Genomic DNA, 21,560 nt, shown 5'->3' on the forward strand with positions numbered 1-21,560 from the left:
GATAAATAATACCCATTAAAATACAAAATAATAAAACATAAACATTAGCATGGTCAGCAATGTCTGAATCGCCAACTTCCACACACTGCTTAAGAAAAGCCTGGTATTCCACTCCAAACAAGCAGTGAACAGCAGATGGCAGAGAATAGCTGAAAATATTGATGTAAAGATTGTTGTTCGTCAGGTGCTATCAACTCATGCGACTTGATGAATTGCGGATCTAAAAAGAAATCAGTTTTGTGCTAGTTCGGAAATGACCCTCAGTGTCATTCCCATGGTTGTTTTCAACACATCCAGCCATCTGATTGCAGGTTGCCTTCTTCGCCTGGTTCTTTCAGTCTTCCCAAACATGATGTCTTCCTCCAGTGATCTTTCTCTTCTGATGGTGAGACCAAAATAAGACAGTCATAACTTCATCATTTGGGCTTCAAGTGACATAGCCAGTTTGATCTGTTCCAGAATCGATTTGTTAGTTCTTCTGGCAGTCCACAGCACACCTACAATCCTCAGTGTGAAGGAATATTTATCACATTCTAGCCTACCATGTTATTCACTGATGAACCCATGAAAATCAAGTCAAAACTGAAAAAAATCAAGAGAAGAAGTCTATAGAAAGGAGAAACCCTTTCCTGAAACCAAGACTTGTTCCTGGGACAGACTTTGTTGTGACAAATTCACTACTGCAGATTAAGATCCATTTGGGATCAAATCTATGATATAGCATGTTCCAAATCAAACACTTTAATTTTGGTGGTCGGTTAACCTATAAGAACAATTTCATAGTGGGCTTGGTTGTAAGACAAAAAAGAGAAACTATGAAAATGAGATTCCAATTTAATGTCTTATCTATAGGGACACAGATTAATGATATCAAAGTAACCTTTATAGATAAATACATCCAAATGATAGATTGTCCCAGGTTGATAATTATTTGTATCTCTTTTAAACTTTAACCTGTGTAAATCTTTTTAAATTGCAGCCCTAAAGTTATTCAATGATTTTTCAGACCGCTGAGATAAGAATAAACATTTTTAAAATAGGAGTTTTCTTTCACTAAGACAACGGAATTGTTCAAATACATTTATATAGCATTGGCATTAATTCTGGTGGTTTCTGTAATAGACAACATGAGATCAAGTAAAAATTGTTGATTATAAATGGATGCTAGGGTGCATAGGGAAAGGTATGGTCAGTAGGAAAAAGGAGGTATTGATGCCGCTGTATAAGACTCTAGTGAGACCTCATTTACAATATTGTGTACAGTTCTGGAGACCACACCTTCAAAAAGATATAAACAGGATGGAGATGGTCTAGAGGAAGGCTGCTAAATGATCGGTGGTCTTCATCATAAGGTGTATGGGGATAGATTTAAAGATAATACCCAAAACACACCCTATGGAATCATGCACCCAAAAGGGTTTTACTTGACAATGAGAGTGGGCCTCAGAGACCTGAATGTCAGGCAGTAGACTGCTAGATGAATTTGCAGGTCTATGTCTCAATCATTGGCCCAAACCAAGTCAGTTTTATATTTTTACCATTTTAACTTTTTTATATAAATATGTATTTTTTAAATATTTGCATAATAAATCATTCATATAAGATTTAAAGATCTCAATATGTATAGAAACATAAAAATACCTACATGGCATAAATGTGCATGAAGCCTATATTGGAGTATTTACCGTATTTTCACGCAGATAACGCGCACCCGTGTAAAACGCGCACACGGGTATAGCGCGCAGAAACCACGATTTTATGTACAAAAACGTTTGTATACCGTGCTCACGGGTATACCGCGCATGCAGCCCGACTGTCCTTTCGCCCGCCCCGACTCTCCTCTGGCCACCCCGACTCTCCTTTCACCCTCCCCGACTCTCCGTGCGCTGTCCCGACTATCCGTTCACCCTCCCTGACTTTCCGTGCACTGCCCCGCCTCTCCGTGCACTGTCCCGACTCTCCGTTCACCCGCCTTGACTTTCCGTGCACTGCCCCGACTCTCCGGTCGGGTTGGGCCCATGTGCCTCAGGCCGCGCCCCCAGGTGGGACCTAAGGCTCCAGGGCCTATTCTGATTGGCCCACGCGCCTTAGGCCCCACCAGTAGGCGGAGCTTTGGGACGGATGGGCCAATCCGGCCTCATTCCGTCGTTGGCTGCCTGCCGGACAGGCGGGTTTGGCTCCCGTCTGTCCGGCCAACTACCAAAGGTACGGGGAAGGGGGGTGGGGGTGTCGTGGGGGTCGGCCAGGGGGGTCGCAGGTCAGCTGGGGGGGCGGTCGGAGGTTCTTGGGGGGGGCGGTCGTTGGAGGGAGGGGGGTTTGCGTCGAGGGCAGGAGGGCCTGGGATCCCTCCTGCCCGTAATGTAGTGCGGGGTGGGGGTAGGGGGTCGCCGTGGCCAGGAGGGTTTGGGCTCCCTCCTGGCCGATATTGTCGGGGAGTTGGGGAGTCGGCCGGGCAAGAGGGCTTGGGCTCCCTCTTGCTCCGATCGTGGATGCGGGTGCGGGTGGGAGCGCGTGCGAGCGGTCGTTCGGGGTGGGGGTGCGAGCGGTCCTGCTGGGGGGGGTGAATCGGGCGTCGGGCGGGGTGGGAACTATGTAAAAAAATTTTTGTATAACGCGCTCACGCGTATAACACGCGAGGGGTATGCGCGGTAGGTAAAAACGCGTATAACACGCACATATGCGTGAAAATATGGTACTTCACTGTCCCATGCTAAAAACCTCTAGCACCGTTTAGTAAAACCCAGCATTAGTTGACTAACTGGGTTGATCTAGTGATTGAGTTGAATGACTGACAGGGTTAACTGACTGGTGTGACTGAATAACTGAGTAGGTCGAATGACTGCAGGGCTGAAGAACGTCAAACTAGAAAAGATGAAATTTCTGAGAACTTGTAAGGAAAATTATCTCTCTACCCTTGGTGCTCCATTGGATTGAATAGTAAGTTGTTTATCGTAACTGAGGAGTTGACTTTAAACATTCAAAGTGGGATATTTTTCTTAGAAAGTCACAAACTGGGAATGGTATTCTAGATAAATTGTTTCATCCCATTGGGGTGATATTAATTGGGCAGCTCCTCACTCTTATTCTCATGATTTGGCTGTCCTACTGGGTTAAGAAAAAGTTTCCCCAGATCCAGAAGATGACATTTCACAACCAGACCTATAGTGCCATACCATGAAGATATTATGTGGCAGCAACTTAGAAGTAGGAGTGAACCTATATCCTACAGTTGTAAACAAGAGCTGGTCTCTGGAAGGTGAGGCATATGACACTTACATGATTAAATCCCTTAAATCCCATAAATAATGACAGCAAATAATACTCAAGTTAATTTGAGCAATATTTACTGTCATGATTTGTGGGCTATAGTTTGAATGGACAGTATAAGATAAAAATTTGGCTACATTGAGACTTACATGATTAAAGGCATATGAGTTGCATTGCAAGCCTATTAAAACTGGAGTGAAGCCAGGCTCTTACCTAAGCTGCCAACGATGACTGGATACTGGATGATTACAGTTATCAATGGTGAATGCATAGCAACCTCAATGCAAGCCATGAGTAGGAATACAAACATAATAATAATGATTCCTAGCAAGTGACATTTTTCCAAGTTACAATGTTCACAGTTCATTATTTTCTAAAACACAGGTTTACCAATACACCCTTATATTGTATTATATATACCTTGTAAAATTAATTATATCATCCTTCATATTTCCCTCTCTTGATTCTTAAGAGACAATATTAACATTTATATTGGAATGAAGAATCGCAAATAAGTATAAAAAAGAGAATATAATGGAAAAGTGACAATTTGAACACTAACACCCATAACTGAGAAGTAAAATTCATATATATATACACACTGTATATTGTCACAGGGCGGACACTGTTCCTAGCAAAGAAGCCTTGCCAGAAGAGGGAAGTGAGTGAGGTTAAAACCCTTGAAAGTATTCCTAAGCCTGCTAAGGAGAGTCCAAAGCAGCCCCTAGGAATACTCACAAACTAAGCCTTCCAGCAAGGAAACTTCCTCAAGCCCTGAGTAAAGCAGGCAAATCTGGTTTAGCTTTCTCTAAGCCAGTTGGGGAAAAGAGGCAGAAAGACTTCAGCTCCCAGCAGGCATAGGGCCAGAGAAAGGAAAGAGCAGGAATGGAATACTGGCCACACCCAAACAAGCTCAAACTGGTTTAGGCCAGGTGAGAAGTTCTCTAAGGGCAGGCTACCCTAATACACCTGCAGGGAGGATGAATCAGCTCCCTGCAATGAAAGAAAAGGGTTTAGCTTTCACACAGAGACAGTTCCAGAATGCACACCTGCTTTAGACCCAGCAATCCAGAGCAACACTGTGAAAAGAAAGCAGCAGACTACAACCACAGAGAAGCAGAAAGCAACAGTCCACCTCATGGCAACAAACTCAGGCAGAGGTTTGTGATGAAGAGGCTAATAAGATTGATTCTGGGTTTGTGCAGAATAGTGAAATGGCAGATAACAACATTACCTATGGTATGGAAATAGAATGTTCTGATTTGCCCAGCTCTGAAGGTATAGAGTTAGGCTGAGAGCTGTTGCTAATAAAGGAGCTGGAGGGAAAAGTAAAGTCTGCTCAAGTTTATTGGAAATGTTGAAGTTTTGTTTTGAACTTTAAATACAAGTCACAGGTAGCCATTTTGTTGGGATCTGGGGAGGGGATCTTTTCAAGCTGATCCATTGAGGGAAATTATTGGAGAGGATCCCACCCTTGGGACATTAAGCTTAAACCCAAGGGAGTTTTGCCTGGCAGAAGAAAAAAATTCATTTTGTTGAAATAAGGCTTTTATGTTTTGGAGTATTTTGGGCTTAAACCAAAATGGTTTGGTTTGTGATTGCTGGACTCGAGCCCAAGGTGATATAAGCCTGAGAATTTGACACTCGTTTTATGTTGGTAAAACAATAAACAGTATCCAAGCAAATTGCACCCAAAGTTTTGAACTCTTATATTGAGCCGTACCATGCTACAAAAACAACCTCGCAAACCGCTCGGCTGAGGTTTGTGTGCATTGAGTTAGGTCACTTGCTGAGCCCAGCTTGGCTGCACCCAGTCATAATATTCCATATCGTAGTCCAATATCTTCAGTGTTTTTGAATTTTACTATATTTTCTATTGTTAATTTGTCATGTTAGTGTTAAGACTTGTCACTTTTCCATTATATTCTCTTTTTATACTTATTTGTGATTCTTCATTCCAATAATAATGTTAATATTGCCTCTAAGAATCAAGAGAGGGAAATATGTAGGATGATATGATTGATTTTACAGGATATCTGAATCTAAAAGAATTATATAAATTATTTCTCAAGCTGATCTCCTAAAAGACTCTAGCCATCTGTCTTTATACTATTGCAAGCCTGAAACCAAGAAGTTAGTACCCCTTTCAGTAAATTCATAATATAGCTGGGTTTGGAATCGGAGTCAAACAGAACTTTATTCTCCAAGCTATGCTCAACAATCGGAGGCTGGACTAGAACAAAAGATACAGGGTTTGGAGCAAAAATATTAATTACCTAAGCCACCAGAGCTGGGGATGAGACAAAAGAAATACCATCTACCTGAAACTCCCCAATTACCCTATTAAAATCTAATCAAGCTAGCAATCGTACAACCAGTCAAATCAGATATCACCCACCCAGAACAGAAACCAGTTTGAACTAAGTTCCTGAGTTGTAATTGGACATTATTCCTGATTTATGATTGGACCTGACATCTAGCCCCTATGGTCCATAAAAAAGGGAGATTCAGCTAAGCGCCTTCCTTTTTTCATTGCCACTGGACACCTGCCCACCTTGCTGGACTTCTCACATGCACCCAAGAATCCATGTTCCACTCCCAGCTATTCTGTAACTGAAGAACTTTCCTTCTAGCAAGGGACCATCTCCTCCAGCCACCCTCTCTATATAACAGATCACCCTTCTAAACAGAAACAACAATAAGATGAAATAATATTTTGGGAGAAATAATTTTATCAGAGGGAGCTACTTTTAAACCAGTTTAATTAATCATTCTGCTTCTCTAACAATATTTTGGCACATTTCCCTTGCTTAAAGATCCCTAAATGGTAATTAAAATTACTGCATTGCCTATATAATATTGTAAGTAAACTTGTTCTGTAGAATAAAATTCTAGTTCTTCTTTAAATGCTCTAAGTATTTGTTCTCAAATATTACACAGAGCTAAGTTATAAGCAGGTAGTTCCATTCCCCAAATTAACATCTGCTGGACCACCATATATTTAGGTATTTGCACATGGGAGGGAGTGGGTAAATGGGGGGGGGGGGGTGACTTTAACACTAGCAGGAAGAAAGGGAGGAGGCATTCATGGGGGGAGTGAGAAGGAACACTTTTTTATTTTTTTAAATAAAAGATGAGAAAAGTACTGGCTCGATATACAGCTGGAGCCCATATAGCTCTTATGCAGCCCAGTTGAATATTGGCCAGACCTGCATAAGCTCTAGGTGGCCCAGACTTAGCCCTCAATATTCAGTGCTGGTGCCCGAACATGGGCAGGCACTGAATATTGGAGGCTACATCAGCCAGTGATGTTTAGCGTTTTAAAAATGCTGACAACCATTGGCTGCATATCAGGGGGATAAGTATGATGTGATACTACTGTACATATGCATACTTGATGTATTCTTGCCATTTTCAGGGCACAGGCCATAGAAGTCTTCCTGGCATTGTTCTGTCTGCTCAGCCACAAACAGGGCACAGACAGAGGTCTGTCCAGCTCTAGCTTTGCTTCTCAATTACGGGTGCTGCCATCCACTCACCGCTGTTTATGTGGTTTCATGCCTTCCATACAGGATTCCTTTATTCATTTAATTTAAAAATCTTATAGCCTGCCTATACCTAAGCCTGTTCAAAAAAAAAAAAAAAAAAAACAACAACCCAACATAATATATAAAGCAAATATACAGAATATCATAAAACCAAACATATAAAAACAAATCCAAATTGTTAATAGTCCATCTTGCATTTGTTTATCTCCCCACCATACCTTCTTATCCACCCACACTGAGCTTCCATGAAAAAAGTGTTTTTAAAAGCTTTTTAGTAATATGTAGAAATAAAACACAAACGTAGGAAAACAATACCTTTTTCACTAACAGCTTCTTAAAACTCTTTTTTGTTGATCAGCCAGCCAGCCCAGTTGGTGTTCCAGATTTTTAGTGAATCGCTGCCTGCCTACTTTGTATGCTGTTCCTCCCCCCTCATTTGCATGCACAGTTCAGGATCGGAGGTTGATCGGCCACAGGTTAGTGAATCGGGTTGGGGTCGCAAACTGATCGGTACACAATCAGTAAGCTTAGTGCATCTAGCCCTTAATCTCTTTAGTTAATCTCAATTGTCCAATCAAGTTTTATCTCGTGCATTCTTGAATTCTGTTACTGTTTTTATCACCACCATCTCCCACAGGAGAGGAACAGAGGGAAGAGGAGAGTTGGGGCAGGCTGAATGAAGTTTGTCTCGGCGGCAGGGGGAGGGGGTGGTTTTGCATAGCGATTTGGTGGGGGAGGGGTGGTCTGTGCGGCAATTATGGCAGGGCACTATCCTATAACTGGGTGCGTAAATGTCATTCCATTCCAATTTGCCATTTCAGCCCTGTTTCCATACCTTGCATCCAAAAAGGGAAGGTGTTTCTGCACTGAAATGTGAGTATTAAACTAGCACCTAAGAGTCATTTCTAGAATTTTCCCCGATATGCGTAAATCCTTTTGAATTTTCAGCCTGACACTTTTCCTTTTGGTCTAGAGACTCATACTCATCTGATTCCTAAACATCTGTCTTGTCTTCTAACCAGAATGGTGCCATTCTGTAGGCATCTACCATCCACTCCATGAAAAAGTACTTCCTGATGTTATTCCTGAGTCAGCCCCCTGCAATCTAAATTCATATCCTCTAGTTTATCATCTTCCCTCCTCTGGAAAAAGTTTGTTTGTACATTAATACCTCTCAAATATTTGAATGTCTGTATCATATCACTCGTTTCCCCTTTCCTCCAGGGTGTACATCTTTGGGTCATCAAGTCTCTCCTCAAACATCTTGTGGCACAAACCCCATAACATTTTTGTTGATTTACCAGAGGATAGGGAGGGGGGCAGCAACCACTGGGGAATAAGGAGGTATCGTGCTTGAATCCCTCCAGTCAACTGCTGCTCAATCAGAATCCCGTTCTGTAACCTGGATGTGCCACCATGAACCAGGTCTAAATAACAATGTCCATCTTTTTAGACTTGGGTATTCTTTCCCCCATCTGTGATCAGACTTGGATGCCTCTATTTTAGCTTTTTCCTAGTCCAGCCCCAAACACCCCCAGACCACACCTCTTTGGTATATGAACATTCTGCAGTGTTGGATGTCCATTTCCAGCCTTTGTAAAATTGAGAGTTGGCCATACAATATGGACCTCTAAATGCCAGTTGTCAAGATGTCTAAAACAAGAATAAAGCTCTGAAAATAAGCACCAAAGTATTAGTGTCACACACATCAAATATAATCAAATGGTTTCATACAATATGAATTTAATGCTGAATTATGGATTCTGTGTGCAGTGCCAGTAAGAACTGGAGTCTTACAGAGAATACACTTTTGGAACTCTTGTTGGTGTATGAGGGGGCTCCAGCGTTTGCGTTTTCATTGCGAACGATGTGTGTGCATGAAACTGAAGAACTTTACTGCTCAAATTCTGTGACATGTGCTGCGCTGCAGAAGGAAACTAGAAAAAAGTGATCAGAATATATTTTAATTAAGGGCAACTGCCTTTGGCTACATGACTTTCCTCCATGCCAACACCTGCTCCTAGGGTATGATCAGAAGGCACCTTCTGTCCCTAACCCTGGTATCTATCATTTCAGACTGAAATGAGACAGAAAATATATTATGTGGCCAAAAGCAAGGGCTACATTCCCAAGTGCATTTCCACGTTTGTATGCTTTCAAGATGTCACTGTTTTCTTGCATGCTGTTTCCTGCCAAGCTCTCTATCATAATCTGATTGCTTTTATAGCATTCGATGTTGCCAAGGCATATAATGAAATGCAATAGTTTGGGGCTTATGTAAATGGGGATGGGACATTATATACTGCTTTTTTTAATGTGGTTGGACAGATACTTATTTTGTATCTAGGTAAATGAAGTGTTAAGTGACTTGCCCAGAGTCACAAGGAGCTGTAGTGGGAATCAAACTCACAACCTCAGGGTGCTGAGGCAGCTGCTCTAACCACTAGGCCACTCCTCCACATGTCTGTATTTAGCATTTTACTCCCTATTCTTGCCTACAGACTGGCACCATTCTGGTCAGAAGACAGACAGATATTTAGGAATCAGATGAGTAAGAGTCTCCAGACCAAAAGGAAAATTCTAGAAATGACTCGTGGGTGCTAATTTTATGCCCACATTTCTTTGCAGAAACACGTTCCCTGCGGATGCAAAGTATGGAAACAGGGCTGAAATGGTAAATTGGAACGGAATGACACTTATGCACCCATTTGTAGGATAGTGCCCTACCATAACTGCCATACAAGACCACCCCTCCCCCACCGAAATTGCTATGCGAAACCACTCCTTCCCCCTGACGCCAAGAGAGAACGTCATGCAGCCTGCCCTAACCCTCCTCTTCCCTTCCTACCCACTCCACTTTTTGAAGGCCCTGGTAGTCTAGTGGCTTCTTTGGGGCATGTTGCTCCTACCTCCGGTGGCTGCATATTCAACAAGGTGGGCAAGACTGCTGGGAATTGGGAATAGCATAAGCCCACCGGGACACACAGGGAAAAATGCTTGAATACCTGAATAAATTTATATAGAAAATTGAATTAATTAATCAAAGTCAGAACAAGTCTGCAGGAAATAGCATAAGTAGGAGCAAGGAAGTCGAGGCCGCCATTTTGAATATGGATCAACTGGGGGCAGGAACAACACGGGATGCTCCTGACATGAAGAAGCCACTAGACCACTAGGCCTAGGGAGGGTGAGGGTGAGCTGGCCTTTCTGAGTGGGGGGCTCAGTTTTGCATCAGTGATAGCAATGGTGGGGGTTGGCCCATGCTTTCGGTTCCAACGGAAAATGTTCAGGCATTTTCAGACAAAACCTGCAACTGCAAACTCAGTTTGGTTTTGGTGCCAGATAATGAAACTGAAACTTGGTCAGCCTCTGTCATTCAGGATCAGTGCTGGCTGGCAGTATCCTGCTGAATGACACCTGTCTAGCAAAAATGTAATTCTATAAGTAATTGTCTCCTTTCCTGTGTACAGAAAGCCTATTCTGCAGTGTCTGGGGGGGGGGGGGGGGGGGGGGGGGAGGGGAAAGAAACCGCCAACATTTTTCCAAATAACCCAAAACAAATATACTATAATTTAAAAAAATTATTACTATTATTGTCAGGTGTTACTGCAGAATGCTGTAAAAATTGGATAATCTCTGTTTTCAAAACGATACCATTCAGACTCGGGAGGTGATCATTAAGATCCGTTTTAGCAATTAAATTTGCAATTATAGTAAATTTTTGCATGAAAATAAGACATGACAGTGTTTGCTAAAGGAGTTTCCTATTAAAAGAATAGCATAATTTATTTTTAAAATTGAGATACTACAATGGGCTCTGAAATAGGCATTTAAGCAGTTATCAAGTTAAAATAAGGAGGGGAGGAGAAGAAGAAGAAAAAAAAGGTAGGCGCAGGGGACAGAAAGGAATCATGGAGCAGTGGACCTGAAAGATTCTGTGAAGAGATGGATTCTGAGATGGAGAAGGAACTTGTCCCATAGTTTGGGGCCTAAGTATCTGAAAGCAGAATCATATGAGATGAAGGATGGACAGAGAGGGAAGTGTGAGGAGGTTATTATCAACTGAACACAGACAGCATAAGGGAGTGTTGGGGAACAAGCAGGTTATTGAGGTACATAAGAACTGCCATCACCGGATCAGACCCAAGGTCCATCGAGTCCGGCGATCCGCACACGCGGAGGCCCAGTCAGGTGCACACCTGATGTAGTTTTAGTCACCCGTATCCCTCTATGCCTCTCGTAAGGAGATGTGCATCTAATTTGCTTTTGAATCCTAGAACGGTGGAGTCAATAATAACCTCCTCTGGGAGAGCATTCCAGGCGTCCACCACTCGCTGCCTGAAGCAGAACTTCCTGACATTTGTCCTGGTGAATAATTTATTTTCCTGCTCTATTTTCAGTATTTTGAAAGTCTCAATCATGTCCCCTCGCAGTCTCCTCTTCTCAAGGGAGAACAGTCCCAGTTTCTTGAGTCGTTCCTCGTATTCCAAGTTCTCCATACCAGTTATTAGCTTCGTATTTTTATGCCACTTATAGCATAAGTGATTTACATTCAGGTATTCAAGCATTTTTCCCTATCTGTCACAGTATGGCGCCCAGCTACATAACAGACAAGTTTCCACCATACATCTCAAACAGACCACTCTGCTCTCAAGAGGAAACAAGTCTCCAAATACCCATTGGCCTTGCCCTCCAACAGTGATCGGAAGTCAGTGCGCACAACAGAAGAGGAGTAATGTGACTGAATGTATTTCCAAAGGCGTATTAAATGTTTACACAATTGCAAAGTATACTGTACTGCTGTTATGGTATCCTTATTTCCATTTCCTATTTGTAAACTTTTATCAGTACAGTTACAATACTACTTGATTCTAAGTAAAGCAACAAAAAATCTTTCTACCTTTTGTCATTTCTGCTTTAATCATCTTTTTGCTCTCTTCTTTCTATACAGCGTCTTCCTCTCTCCCTTCCATGCAACATCTGCCCTCTCTCTCTCTACCCCTTCTATCTACTACCTACACTCTCTCTCTGCTCCTTCCATCTACTGTACCCCCTCTTTTCCACATGGCATCTTCTCTCTTTTTATGTCCCTTCAATAAACTGTATATCCTGTGTCCCTTCTCTCCTTTGCACATGATTCATTTCTTTCTTCCTTCCTTCCTTCCTACGCCACACCATGGTCTGGTATCTCTATCTCTTTCCCTTCCCTCTCCCTCCATGGTCTGGTATCTCCTTTCCTTTTTCTTTTCCCTCCCTCCCATGGACTTTGCATCTCTGGTTCCTCTCCCTTGTCTTCCTTCTCCCTCCTTCCCTCTCTTTCCCCAATTGGGTGCAGCAGCATTTCTCTCCCCCTTGCCTGTGCAGCAGCAACATTTCTCTTCCCTGCCCAGCATTTCTGGCTGGTTCTCCTGCTCAAAGCCGCAGGTGTCTAAACCTCACGTGATCCGCGGCTGTATCGGAAGCCTTCTCTCTGACATCAGAAAGAACGCTTCCGACTCAAACTGTGGATCGCGTGAGGAGACGGCCAGAAGCTGAACCCGTGGACACCTCTATTTACTACCACTGCTGGTTAAGGAAAGCAGCAGCTGCAGAATAGGGAGGGTGGTCAGCTGTGCACCCCCTTGGGGTGTGCACCTGGGGCGGACTTCCCCCCCCCCCCCGCCCTCCCCTTGGTACGCCATTGGATACAGTAGACTTGGGTGACTTGTCATGGGGTAGAGAATATTGGTGAACCTAAGAGTGGAGATTCAGCTTTGTTGATAAAGTAGTTGGGGATGCAAAGAGGGCACTGTTTTTATGCTGGAGTGGGTCAACTAGCAAGGGAGCTTCAATTTTGCTGCCAGGATGAGTAAGGGGCTGAGGGGGCACTACGAGGGGTTGCTGAAAAGTTTTCGGCCCAGTCAAGAAAAGAATGATGTGGAGCCATGAAACTGCAAGTTATTCCACACTATGCTTGACACTTTTCATTTCAATGATATGAAATGAAACGAAAAGTGTCCAAAAGTGTGGAATAACTTGTAAGTTTCATGGCTCTACATAATTCTCTTCTTGGCTGGGCTGAGAACTTTTCAGTGGCTCCTCGTAATTTGGTACTGAGGTACAATTGAGTTTCTGGACTTTGATACATGGGGTTGACATCATGACCCACAGCTTACCTTGCATTGATACACAGATCTTTGTGCAAAACTTTAGTTATACATTAGAGGGGAACAGTTAAATTTTTGTATTACCAAACAGTTAACACAAACTACGTTGCTTAATATGATTTATGCTCAACCCTTTTAAAGATTTAATGAGCAGTTTTATATGCATTTGTATATGCCACAGCTCATGAAAACTTTTGTCAGATTGGTTTATATTAAGGTTGACCTAAAATAAATGCACATTAAGGCTAGCACAGCACTGCCATGTATTAGATACACCCATTAATTCTACATTAGCCCTAATGTAATTTGGTACATTCATCCCTTTTAATGCAGATGCTCATAAATTGAAATCAGCTGAATACAGTATTCGATAAAAGAAGAGAGGTGACCACATGGCTTCTATGAACTTTTCACTAAAAGGCTTGATTCACTCGGGGGGTCAATTTTCAAAAAGTGCTCAGGGTTTCTCTTAAGTGTCTTAGGGGGTCTTTTACTAAGGCGTGCTAGCCAATTTAGCACACGTTAAATACTAAGGCATCCATTATATTCTATGGATGTGTAGCATTTAGTGCGCGCTAAATTGCTAGTGCACCTTAGTAAAAGACCCCTTTAGTTTTAAGTGCCTAAATTATTTGGCTTTTCAGTAGAATCAAAAAGGGGCGATAGTTAAAAGCAGTTACCTGGTTAGCAGCACCTGCTACCTGGAAACATTCACCAGCACTATCCACGATACAGACTGCCTTGGAACTATGGGGCAATTCTAGAAAAGATGTTAAAAATATTAGGTGCCTGAAAACCTGTGTGCTAAGATAGTATTATTCAAGAGTTCTTCAAAATGTTTCTGCACATTCATATTTTTGTAGGAAATGGTAGGGGCAGAAGAAGTGATAAGAGGATGTGCCGTAGAATGTCTTGTGACTAGTCAGTCAGGCAACCGGCTCGCCTGTGGAAAAGTGATGTAATTTGCTTAGGAGATGTTTAATAAATAGTGTTTAAAAAAATAAAAGTGAGGAAACTTTAGAAGATCTCTCATGTATGGGCATCCGGGTACCCAGATTCCATTGTAGAATAGAGCCTAAGTTGGCACTTGGGTGCCAGCACTCACACCACATAAATGGCAGGAGTAAATGTTAGCACCTAGATGTTAGCACCTAGGTGAGCATCTTACACTATTCTAGAAATTTGGCACCCAAGGGTGTGACTCGTCCATGCCCCATCCTTGTGCACACACCCCTTTGCAGTTACACATTAAACCACTTACATGCTAATTTATAGAATAGAACCTAAGTGCAGTTCGGGCCTAGCTGCAGTTTACCCTCTTTTGGGTACCTAAATTTATAGAATTAGGCCCGGATTCTCAAAACTGTGCTGTAATTGGCTGGCACCTGAAAAAACGGCGTCGGTTGCATGTCACTCAAAGTATGGTACCATTTTGAGAAATGCAGTCTTCCGCATCAAAGATAAGTGCTGGAAATGTAGTCCAGGGTTTTACAGGCCTACATTCCCAGTACATGTCTTCAAAACAGAATCACGCTTAGTGGCATTGAACATCAACCCCCGCCCATAAACATGCCTCTTTTGATGTTTTGCGCTGGTAGGCATCTGTGTAGACATGATTCAGGCACCACGTGTTGTCTTTTTCCTTAATTAATTTTTAATTGTTGTTTAATGGCATGGTTAATTACTGCATCATTAATGGCCAATTAAAACACTTAACTTAGACACCATTAGTGTGCCTACCGGCACCTTCCAAACTGTTTTGAGATTCTGGTACTTAGGATGTTTGTGGATTGTACTGGGGTAGTCTGGGAAAGAGACACAAGCTATTAGTCTACTATTGAGACAGACATAGGGGAAGCCAGTTCTTGCCCTGGGATCAGTATCATGGAATGTTGCTACTATTTGGGCTTTTGCCATGTACTTATGACCTGAATTGGCCACTGTGGAAACATGATATTGGGCTAGATGGACCACTGGTCTGACCCAGTATGGCTCTTCTTATGGGATAGCAATGATTTTTACTACCTCTATCACCAGACAGATATCTTAGAACAGCAAAAACAATTTAAGTGCTCTCTAGATAAGAGATCCAAATCGCAGCTGAATATCACCACTATCCAGATCATTCAGAGCCGGATTCTGTATATGGCCCTGAAAAATTGTCACACAGAAAAAATTGAATCTGAACATTATCCTATAACGGGTTCTCTGGGATGGGTGTCTTTTGGAAAAGAGCGCCATGATCCGCACCCAACTTTGGACGCAGTCATTCACTTCAACTGAAAACAGGTATAAATCCTGGCACAAAAGTTGGGTGCGGATCCCCTGAACTCTTTTTTTTTTTTTTTTTAATTTTCTAAATACTTTCTACAAAAATGGAATTCTATAAAATAAGGAACTAATATCAAAATAATTATCATTAATCTTAAGTTTCCAACAAGCCCACGTTTAGGGAGACTTTCATATGATAAACAGAAATAAAAAGGAAAAATATGAAGATTTTTGTAACACCATATAAGTAATTAAACTAGAAAACATTAATTTCCTTCTGTCATAACTGGTTTCCTTTCTAACTCTAAACTGTTATCTCTCTATTTTTTGAGGTTCATGTGCCAACAAAAATTGTTTTAGCTGCAAGGGGACCCAAAACACAAATTCCTTTTCTTGATATTGTAACATACATTTACATGGAAATTTATTTATTTTTTTTTTTTAAGTTGCTTCCATCACCACTACTCGAGGTTTTAATTGTAGGAAAGCTTTTTGTTTAAATTGCGTTGCTTTAGCAACATTTGGAAAAATTAAAACAATGTCCCCTCAGAATTTCTTATTTTTATTTTGAAAATAAATTTTAAGAATAATCAATTTGTCTGACTCATTGGAGCACTTTACCAATAAGGTAGCTCTAGTAGGAATCATATCTTGCAAGTTTTCCAAGAAGCCAGTAAGATCAAAATTCTATGGGGGCAAGTTGATCTATTCCCAACTCAGATGGAATTTTCTTTTTTTTTTGCGGAATAGAATATTTATTTGGTAAGGAATCTGAATTTGGTAAATCGAGGACCTCCTTAAAGTATTTCCTTAACAATATCTCTGCTGACGACAAATGTGTAGTTGGAAAGTTTACCAAACGAAGATTCCTTAACCTAAACGTATTCTCCATTTTAAGCTTGGAATACACTGTATGGGAATCCCTTATAGTTGAGGATAAAAATGCTTGTAGAGTTGTTACATGATTTTCATTAGCTGTTAATCTTTTATCCAATACTTTAACATTCTCATCAACATTCTCTAACTTCTGAATTACTTCTTGAGAAAAAGTAACATTCTGAATAGCAACAGACTTCAATAATCCCTCAACTCAAGTATTAATTAACCATAAATCTTTAAGAGAGATTTCTTGCGGTATCTCCTTTACCTCCTGGAAAGTTAAGACTTCTTCCTGAAAGAAGATTGCCTTAGGCATCTCTCTGAAAACAATCTGAGGTGATGCTTGCTCCACAGGAGTTTCTGCAGGAGGTACATTGGACCTTTCTCTCTGGTCCAATTCACAAGAAGTCACCAGAGAGATTGGTGGAGTTCTCTCTAGAGGGCCTAGAGATGCCCCAGAGAGATAGGCCATGTTATTTGTCTGCATTGGAGTCGGATTAGACAACAAGAAATGTTGGTCAATTGGGCCCACTAATACAGGAGTAGAACTCTTCATTTTGGTTTTCCTCTTTCACATGTCAATAAAGAAAATCTGCAAATCAAGTAGAGCAAGCTTCATCCAAAGCAAGGCAAATCATAGATTGCATACGCAGGAGTTTCGTCAGTCGTAAACCTGAAGTCATTATGCCACTGTATAGATCCATGGTGAGACCACACCTGGAATACTGTGTGCAATTTTGGAGGCCACATTACCGCAAGGATGTGCTGAGACTGGAATCGGTCCAGAGAATGGCCACCAGGATGGTCTCGGGACTCAAGGAGCTCCCATACGAAGAGCGATTAGGGAAGTTGCAGCTCTACTCACTCGAGGAACGTAGAGAGAGGGGAGATATGATCGAGACATTCAAGTACCTCACAGGTCGCATCGAGGTGGAAGAGGATATCTTCTTTTTCAAGGGTCCCGCAGCAACAAGGAGGCATCAGTGGAAAATCAGGGGCGGGAAACTGCACGGTGACACTAGGAAATTCTTCTTCACCGAAAGGGTGGTTGATAGCTGGAATAGTCTTCCACTTCAGGTTATTGAGGCCAGCAGCGTGCCAGATTTTAAGGCCAGATGGGACAAACATGTGGGATCTATCCGCAAAGATAGATAGGGAGGGTCATTGGAGTGGGCAGACTTGATGGGCCGTGGCCCTTATCTGCCGTCTATTTCTATGTTTCTAACTTAGCCCTGATACCATGGAAAAGAGAAAAAACAACCTTAATTTTAATCCTACTTTACCCCTCTTACTCCTTATGACTCTTAAACCTGCTCTTAGAAACAAGACGGGTAAGGAAATGCCCCTGATGAATAAATCCCAAAGGAAGGGTAGCACTGCATTGATCTGATTATCCTTGCCTAGTACTAGCTTAGGAACAGCTAAGGATAGACAACTACAAGTCCCAGCAGGCACCAGGCAGGTGGTAGCAAAACTCAGAACTGGATTAGCTCCTGTAGTAAGCTCAGCTGTGGGCAGGGCTAATCAGCAGAGAAGCTACCATGGCTCAGTAGCAAAGAGCTCCAGGAGCTCAGCTGAACCTGGAGGCAATCAGCTTGGAGCAGGAGAAAAGGATGTGGCTTATAGGCAGTGGAGGCAGCCACAGACTTACTGCATACCTGAAGCCTTGGAGAGGAGGAGACATGTGCCAGCCAGGATTCAGAGGACAGAAACCAGCACTTCCCAAAGAAAGCATTTAGAAAACCTCAGGACTGAAACCTCTAATCATTCTTCTGAAGGTAATGAATATGATGTGGAAATGCCAGAAGAAATGTTTGTAAATGATATTGAAATGGAGCCTGAGGAATTATGCTTGTCTGAAGGCATGGTCACTGAGGGAAGCATGGGGAAAGTAAAAGTGATGAATCTGGTAATGTGGTGTTGCCTCACAAAACTAAGGATAACAGAAGAGGTAGGAATTACTGCTTCTGAATTTGAATAATCACAGGAGAACTGTGGGAGAACCTGTCCAAATAGTGCAAGCAGGTTCCAGGTCTTGAGTTTTAAAAGTTATTTATTTTTTTTCTGTAGTTTGGAAAACTTGCAGAACACAGCTTGGTGAAGGCACCTTTTGTAGAGTTGTATATGCCATCAATTGTTGGGATTGATTGGGCAGGGGATCTAAACAACCCAGATATGTTAAGGGTAGGAAGAATCCCATACTCAGGGTGAGGAAGTTATTTCACCCTGAGAATTGCTCCAGAGGCAAGCTTTTGAAAAGTGCCAGATTTTCTTGAACTGTAAAGCTGAATAAGCATAGTGGACCAACAGGCTGTCTAGCCACCAATGAGTGTTTTTGTGTGTTTTGAACAGCACTATCTAATATAATAAAATGGTAAGCCGCGTATGCGCACTTCCTATGCGTGTGCCGGTTTTCCGTGAGCATGCGTGGCTTACGATTCTTTGAAAGACGAGGCGGTGCCTACTCTCACGATCCCTGCCTGCGTCGGACTTCCGACGCAGGTGGGGATCATGAGAGGAGCCACCGCCGCATCTTTCAACTAAAAAAAAAAAAAAAAGACATAGTAAACATAGTAACATAGTAGATGACGGCAGATAAAGACCCGAATGGTCCATCCAGTCTGCCCAACCTGATTCAATTTAAAATTTTTTTTTTTTCTTCTTAGCTATTTCTGGGCAAGAATCCAAAGCTTTACCCGGTACTATGCTTGGGTTCCAACTGCCGAAATCTCTGTTAAGACTTACTCCAGCCCATCTACACCCTCCCAGCCATTGAAGCCCTCCCCTGCCCATCCTCTACCAAACGGCCATATACAGACACAGACCGTGCAAGTCTGCCCAGTAACTGGCCTTAGTTCAATATTTAATATTATTTTCTGATTCTAAATCTTCTGTGTTCATCCCACGCTTCTTTGAACTCAGTCACAGTTTTACTCTCCACCACCTCTCTCGGGAGCGCATTCCAGGCATCCACTACCCTCTCCGTAAAGTAGAATTTCCTAACATTGCCCCTGAATCTACCACCCCTCAACCTCAAATTATGTCCTCTGGTTTTACCATTTTCCTTTCTCTGGAAAAGATTTTGTTCTACGTTAATACCCTTTAAGTATTTGAACGTCTGAATCATATCTCCACTGTCTCTCCTTTCCTCTAGGGTAGGGGTGTCAAAGTCCCTCCTCGAGGGCTGCAATCCAGTTGGGTTTTCAGGATTTCCCCAATGAATATGCATGAGATCTATTTGCATGCACTGCTTTCATTGTATACTAATAGATCTCTTGCATATTCATTGGGGAAATCCTGAAAACCCAACTGGATTGCGGCCCTCGAGGAGGGACTTTGACACCTGTGCTCTAGGGTATACATATTCAGGGCTTCCAGTCTCTCCTCATACGTCTTCTGGCGCAAGCCTCCTATCATTTTCGTCGCCCTCCTCTGGACCGCCTCAAGTCTTCTTGCGTCTTTCGCCAGATACGGTCTCCAAAACTGAACACAATACTCCAGTGGGCCTCACCAATGACCTGTACAGGGGCATCAATACCTTCTTCCTTCTACTGACTACGCCTCTCTTTATACAGCCCAGAATCCTTCTGGCAGCAGCCACTGCCTTGTCACACTGTTTTTTCGCCTTTAGATCTTCGGACACTATCACCCCAAGGTCCCTCTCCCCGTCCGTGCATATCAGCTTCTCTCCTCCCAGCATATACGGTTCCTTCCTATTATTAATCCCCAAATGCATTACTCTGCATTTCTTTGCATTGAATTTTAGTTGCCAGGCATTAGACCATTCCTCTAACTTTTGCAGATCCTTTTTCATATTCTCCACTCCCTCTTCGGTGTCTACTCTGTTACAAATCTTGGTATCATCTGCAAAAAGGCACACTTTTCCTTCTAACCCTTCAGCAATGTCACTTACATACATATTGAACAGGATTGGCCCCAGCACCGAACCCTGAGGGACTCCACTAGTCACCTTTCCTTCCTTCGAGCGACTTCCATTAACCACCACCCTCTGGCGTCTGTCCGACAGCCAGTTTCTGACCCAGTTCACCACTTTGGGTCCTAACTTCAGCCCTTCAAGTTTGTTCAACAGCCTCCTATGAGGAACTGTATCAAAGGCTTTGCTGAAATCTAAGTAAATTACATCTAGCATATGTCCTCGATCCAGCTCTCTGGTCACCCAATCAAAAAATTCAATCAGGTTCGTTTGGCACAATTTACCTTTTGTAAAGCCATGTTGCTTCAGATCCTGTAACCCATTAGATTCAAGGAAATACACTATCCTTTCTTTCAGCAACACTTCCATTATTTTTCCAACAACTGAAGTGAGGCTCACCGGCCTGTAGTTTCCTGCTTCATCCCTGTGACCACTTTTATGAATAGGGACCACATCCGCTCTCCTCCAATCCCCAGGAACCACTCCCATCTCCAGAGATTTGTTCAACAAGTCTTTAATAGGACTCGCCAGAACCTCTCTGAGCTCCCTTAGTATCCTGGGATGGATCCCGTCTAGTCCCATCGCTTTGTCACCTTCAGTTTTTCAAGTTGCTCATAAACACCTTCCTCTGTGAACGGCGCAGAATCTACTCCATTTTCTCGTGTAACTTTGCCAGACAATCTCGGTCCTTCTCCAGGATTTTCTTCTGTGAACACAGAACAGAAGTATTTGTTTAGCACATTTGCTTTCTCCTCATCACTCTCCACATATTTGTTCCCAGCATCTTTTAGCCTAGCAATTCCATTTTTTATCTTCCTCCTTTCACTAATATATCTGAAAAAATTTTTATCTCCCTTTTTTACATTTTTAGCCATTTGTTCTTCCGCCTGTGCCTTTGCCAAACGTATCTCTCTCTTGGCTTCTTTCAGTTTCACCCTGTAGTCCTTTCTGCTCTCCTCTTCTTGGGTTTTTTTTATATTTCATGAACGCCAACTCTTTCGCCTTTATTTTCTCAGCCACTAGGTTGGAGAACCATATCGGCTTCCTTTTTCTCTTGTTTTTGTTGATTTTCTTCACATAAAGGTCCGTAGCCATTTTTATCGCTCCTTTCAGCTTAGACCACTGTCTTTCCACTTCTCTTATGTCCTCCCATCCTAACAGCTCTTTCTTCAGGTACTTTCCCATTGCATTAAAGTCCGTACGTTTGAAATCTAGGACTTTAAGTATCGTGCGGCCGCTCTCCACTTTAGCCGTTATATCAAACCAAACCGTTTGATGATCGCTACTACCCAGGTGAGCACCCACTCGAACATTAGAGATACTCTCTCCATTTGTGAGGACCAGATCCAATATCGCTTTTTCCCTTGTGGGTTCCATCACCATTTGTCTGAGCAGAGCCTCTTGAAAGGCATCCACAATCTCCCTACTTCTTTCCGATTCCGCAGACGGAACATTCCAGTCCGCATCCGGCAGGTTGAAATCTCCCAACAGCAGAACCTCCTCTTTCCTTCCAAA

The 21,560-nt window shown here is 42.4% G+C and overlaps 2 long non-coding RNA genes across 2 annotated transcripts in view; one reads left to right on the top strand and one right to left on the bottom strand.

The window, feature by feature from the left end:
- LOC117348462 overlaps positions 1-21,560 on the bottom strand; it is a 58,161-nt gene that overhangs the window by 3,581 nt on the left and 33,020 nt on the right. Inside the window, exon 2 of the long non-coding RNA XR_004536994.1 lies at positions 13,642-13,721. This is a non-coding gene — a long non-coding RNA (uncharacterized LOC117348462). The remainder of the gene's footprint in view (positions 1-13,641; positions 13,722-21,560) is intronic.
- Positions 7,223-11,710, top strand: LOC117348451. The gene is made up of 2 exons (XR_004536988.1): positions 7,223-7,291; positions 11,403-11,710. It is a non-coding gene; the product is annotated as an uncharacterized LOC117348451 (long non-coding RNA).

Source organism: Geotrypetes seraphini, chromosome 1 (genome assembly GCF_902459505.1).
Source record: "Geotrypetes seraphini chromosome 1, aGeoSer1.1, whole genome shotgun sequence".
Lineage (NCBI taxonomy): Eukaryota > Metazoa > Chordata > Amphibia > Gymnophiona > Dermophiidae > Geotrypetes > Geotrypetes seraphini.